The 5,895-nt window shown below is 38.8% G+C and overlaps 1 pseudogene; it reads right to left on the bottom strand.

The window, feature by feature from the left end:
* Window positions 1-1,172: 1,172 nt before the first annotated feature.
* On the bottom strand, window positions 1,173-5,895 carry LOC18094126 (50S ribosomal protein HLP, mitochondrial-like; annotated as a pseudogene).

The following is a 5,895-nucleotide window of genomic DNA, read 5'->3' as shown; positions in this document are numbered from 1 at the left end:
TAGGGGGCACTTCTGATGAATTCTGATTCTCACTCGGAGTTTCTTTTTTTTTTTTTTCTTATCTTATTCATTCACATTTACTAGCTGACTTTTAATGCATGGAGAACATGCTGGCTATGCCATGAGGACAACCATGCATGAGAAGAGTCGTTATATTAGGTCAGTGAACATCATTAATTTGAAACAGGTTTTAGGGGGACTACCACCAGGACTGTTTCGGATTGTCCTTCAGAAACAGAATCTTAGTTATGGTAGTTAGTGGTTAAAGAGCAATAATTTTGGTCCAGCAGGACTTATTATGGTCGTTAGTGGTTACGAAATTAATAGATGGCAAGCAAGCAGGAGTTCTGTCACGACAAAAATGGGGGGTTCTGTCGTGCTCGTGGACCCAAGATCCTGGCTAAATTAGGAAAAAAAAACAAGCCCAACCTGCGAATCTGGACGAGTGGTGGTTAAGCTAGGCTCAGCCCATATTCTTATTTTACTATCAGAAAATTTTGCTTGAAACGAAAACAACAATCCTAATCTTTTTCAAAATATTTCCTGAAATTACTTTTAAGAAGAATCGCAACCACATGATATTCACTGACGGGGTTGAACTTGCGAAGAGGGCGTGTGCTCATCGAAGCATGGAAAACAAATTTTGAACCAGTACGCATCTGAGAAAGATGTCCTAGATTTGACTTGAGTGTAAGAGTGGTGACCCATTTGACGAATCTCAAAGCTAGCCTCTCATGAACTCGCCTGTCTGAAGCAAGGCTTGCATTAGATGTGGTATTTTAGCATGGGATGAAGAAAAACCTGGGGTGTTTTGTTCGTTTTGAATTCTATCGAACATTCGAGATGGCGAATTACGATGATTTTAAAGCTAGTTTGCTCCATTTCTTTAGCATCACATTTGAAGTCCCCTGAACATGAGCGCTGAAAGACTTGTCCAGAGGAAACGAAGAAAATGATGGATTTCCCAGTTGGTGGGTTATGGCTATCTGCTTGAAAAAAATAGGCTGGTAAAGACTTGCCACATTCTTTTTTGCAGTCCGCCCATGAGCCACGATCCCTCAGTTTAATCTTGCTACGGTACTCGGCGACCAGCACTTCAACTAGGACAGGAAGGATACAAGCAGGAACTACATGAACGACATGCCTTAATCCAGGGACAACAGATGGCATCATGCGATAACTAGTTGCTTGGCACTGGAAGCAATAAATAACTAGTTGCTTGGCACTGGAAGCAATAACATTCTTCAAGAAAGGACAACAATTTTGTTCTTTTTAAAAAAAAAAAAACTAAAACCCTTGTCATTTTGTTTTTTTTTTATTATTATTATTATTTTTATGAATAACTCTACCAGATGTCGAGAAGATAGAAACCAGAGTAGTCCATATTTCAGGCAATATGCTCTGCCAGAGCAAGGGTTTTGCTTCCTCAGCTCATGTGGAACTGGCCCAAAAACCCTGCTCCCCTTTGGCTGGCCTTCCTTATCAATAATCACTACTGCATTGTCATCAAACTTGACCTCAATCCCATCAGAACGGCCACGCTGTATTGCAGCATGCACAACAACACTTCGCACCACCTTGTCTTTCTTCACTTTTCCATTTGGAATAGCTTCCTTTACAGATGCAATTATGGTATCCACCAACCTTGCCCCTTCCCCTTCAAAGGCTGTATGCACATCACCTTTTTTGCCCTGGGGTTATCCACAACCTTGAGAACAGTCCTCATCTGTATGAAAGTCCTTTGTTGCTGTAAAAGTGCAGCAGGACATTCAGGACATGATCAGAAAGAGGAATAACAGAGAAGATGTAACTAATCCTAGCAATAACTGATAGAGAAACAACCTTTCCCCCACTGTTTTAAGTTCTTTCCAAGAAAACAAGGCACAAATGTAAATCTCTCAGATTGAAGGCAGGAAAACATGGCTTTTTTCATGAGAACATGTCTCTTCCCAGCCATTCACATAGAAAATAGCAGAACTCCTTCACAATTTTAGAACCTAGCAAAAGCCGATTTACTTGACAGCCTCTTGCACATCTAAATGCAACTTTTTCAAGTATATAGGAAAAATACCTCACAATTTCTTAAACTTCCACAATACAAGAATGAGCATTTAATTAAATCAAAGTACACAGAAATTATTTAACCTGAGATAAGAAATTGCTCCATGTCATTTGATTGGATGTGCTCAGTAAACTAGTTACATTGTTGTCAAGGCCCCCGAGCAATCGATGGCCCACTATTTGATTTTCCGATGCATCATACAAAAGATCCAGTAAGTGGATAGATAAAATTGTCACTTAATCTCATAGTTTTGAAACCCGACCCGGTCAAGTGATCGAGTCACGGGTCAGATGGGTTGACCCGGGTTGACCCAAAAAAAACTTACATCCCTGTTCTGTGCAGCAATTCCACTGATAAGAAGATCTGTAGGAACTCCCTCAATTTTGCAGTATGCCTACCAATAGAAAACAGCATATGAAAATGGCTAAGAATAAAAAGTTAATAGGGAAAATTGAAAGAACACTTGCAAATAGGCATAGAACAAACCTCAAGTCGATATAACACTTTAAATACATCACCTTTCTGCCAAGAATTTAAGATAGCAAACACAAGTGAGCAAGCAAAAATTAAGGAAAAGCTATGTTAGTATAGACAACAATATTCTTGCATTAAATATCAAACAAACCTCTAACGCCTCATTAACAGTCTCCACGGACCAGCATGGAGAAAAAATTCTACTCTGAGCTTGACCTTCAAACTGGTGACAAGGAAGCAATTTTCCATTGAGACCTCTACCAACAATTGGTTCTGGACATGGCTTAGCCAGCATTGATCCACCACGATCAGATGGTACCAGGTCTTCTAGTTGTTCGTTTGCATGCATAGTTGGCATAGAACTATATACAATACTCGATCTTGTGGTTGGTTCATGCTCCCGGATGGGATTTGCATCTAATTCCAGCTGCCTTGAACATTTTGTTTTGCCACCATTTCCAACAGACAGTGATGATTCCCCACGTGGTTCATTTGGTTTACTAAAAGCTGCTCTCGTAACAATTAAAAACAGAAACCATATCATCAGAATTGTTCTGAAAGAATACCAGAATTATTATATAGTCTAGGCACAGACAGTAAACTATGCTAGTGTACTCCAGAGAATTTATTTACTTTTAATCACAGTATCAATCGAGTAGAAGAGGAAGATGATTGATTCATTTAAAAATTAAAAAAATAATTAATTGAACACAGTTCTGTTCACAAAATTCTTAGCTGTCACTGAAAGGGAATACAAATACCCTTAGCGGAAAAACTGACAAAAACAAGAATACAAAAGCAAAGATAACAAAAATTCCAAAATCACTAATCTTTCTTTCTTTCTTTTTTGCTGTTCTTTTTTACAGTTATAGCTGAAATCTTACAACAGCTAATCCATTGTACTTTCCTCAACAACCACAAAAGACAAACACGATTAGTACTTTTAAGCTAGGATTACCTGGATTGGGAGGGTTCCGTTTGGATCGGCGATTAGATCAGTGCCTATTCTTCTTCTTTTCCTTATCAACACTATCCTCACCCTCCTCAACCACCATCACTGCCGATTGCTCACTCAAACTTCTCATAATTCCTCACTTTATAATTAAAAGACTAAACAATTAATCAAAAAACAATGAGGTGACAGATAAGGAAAACCCTAAAACCAAAGCACCTTCCGATTGTTAAAAAATATCACGGAAGAACCGATGATAATGGGACATAAAATTAAAAAGAAAATCAAGAAAGAAAGAAAGGGGAAAGAGATGACAGGGTCTTATAAAGAGGTAGTGTGGAAAGTTAAAAAGGAAAAGGGGGACGTGATTATTGGTCGGCTGAGATAGACTCTTATAACGACGTCGTTTAATGGCTGTTAATATTAAAAAAAAATAGACCGAGTCTCACCCGGGTTTGACCGGGTGGACCGGGTCCTGGGTCGACCGGGTTTCACCGGGCCAACTCCCAAGCGGGTTTTTACCTCCACCCGGACCGGTTCCAGGCCCGGGTCGCAGGTCGACCCGCCGGGCCGGGCCGGGTTTCAAAACACTGCTTAATCTTGCAAAACAAACTAAATTCTAGGTTTTGATGAAAAGAAATAAGGGCTTAGCATCACCAGGAAGCTAAAAATAATTAAATAAGTAAAAAGAGAACAAAATGCACAAGGAACCTAAAAATATCCGTATTTAGCAGATTTTCTCATATATTCAATTTATTTTCATTGCTACTTAGCAAGTAATGACAATCTAAGGAGCAAGCCATCGCTACCCCATACCAAATGAACCAATAATTTTCCACCACTATTGTAACTCAAGAGAATAACCATGTAATAGTTACAGTGACATACAACCTTGGGATGTTATAGAACATAGCAGACTTTTATTGGCCAACTCCGGGGAGGAGATTAGGTGGCTTCCACACCAAATTTAAGCTGTGTTGCACAAGACATTGTAGCTTGAAATAAATTTTTTTATGTGCAGGGGACATGGTTCTTAAAATTTGCCAAGTGAATACTCTTTGAGCATCTCACACTATTAGGATCCACCAAATCCAAGTGCTACATGTTCCCGAGGTAATCTAGAACTCAATCATAATTCCTCTAACAGCGACATTCTTTGTAATGTAGTAAATTTAGGTCTTCCAAGTGCTTTTTTCTAATACTTTCAACAACCATGAAGACGTTGAAAAAAGAATTATGTTAATAACTGTGGTTTCATGATTCAACAACTACACTGTACATTGATAACACTATAGCAGCCACAATTCCTAAGCATCTAGTGTTACTTGATCCTCGCTATTGCACTTGCACCTTCACTAAGTAATGGAATTTTACAAAACTAAATGCTAGGGAACAAAATACGCCTAAATGTTTTTACAGTAATAAGAACAAGAATACAAGATTTCATTTGAAAACTTCTCAAGACCAACACATAAACAGAAGTTATTGACTTGGAGAAGTCAACACTCAGAAGTGTAGCTGCATGTCAATGAATTGGCGGTGAAACTCAAGCTGCTGCGAGTAAAATAGGTTGCAATGATAATAAAGATGTGATGGAGCAATGCTGGCACCAGAAACAGCTATGACTGAGGCTCTCATGGTGGGGGTAATTTATGATCACTTTGGTTTACAATCAAAATAGCTCATCCATACCATATCACCAACATAAGCATTGCATGTATTTTAGTTTACCTCAGAGAAATGTTAGCTTCAAAGGCTCTTCATTATCAAAATCTAAAACTCCGACGAAGCCAAATGTCTCCTAAGGATACCTAATTCAACAGGGAAAAAAACAGATTTACAGGCAGACAGGTTATAGTCTCATCAACAAGCTTAAGATGCACACGACCCAAGCTTGATGAAGAGCCTTTGAGCTGCAAATAACTGCTTTCCTTGAGCATAAATTTGAATATAAGATCCCCAGAATCAAATAACCCAATATCCAACTCGGCTAGAGTAGTTAAAAACCTTATAAAGCCAAGGAATCCTATTACTGTATCGTAATCGTGAACATCCAAGCTCCATAACTAGGAGGAGGATTAAAAAGTATGGAGAAAATCAAGATTCTAAAAAAGTGAACAACACAAAAACTCGTAAATGAAAAGGAAAGAAAGGAAACCCAACAGCGTAGCACTGTAATAGGGAATCACGTACCAACAAGAGGATTTAGAAACGAGACTGGCAGCCATTTCTCTACGCAATACGACAAATCTTGGGCTCGAACGAGAAGAGAGTTGGCGAAACTTACAAGTGATGACTACTTGGAATGTACACTGTGCAGTTGAGGTTTTCTCTCTCTTTTATTTTATTTTTCAATATTATGAACTTGGGCTAGGTCCCTCTCTAGAAAGAGCTTGGGCTGGGTCAT

This window comes from Populus trichocarpa, chromosome 1 (assembly GCF_000002775.5).
Source record: "Populus trichocarpa isolate Nisqually-1 chromosome 1, P.trichocarpa_v4.1, whole genome shotgun sequence".
In the NCBI taxonomy this organism is placed as follows: domain Eukaryota; kingdom Viridiplantae; phylum Streptophyta; class Magnoliopsida; order Malpighiales; family Salicaceae; genus Populus; species Populus trichocarpa.
The sequence above is the reverse complement of the archived record's forward strand: the minus strand, read 5'-3'. Positions and strand labels throughout refer to the sequence as shown.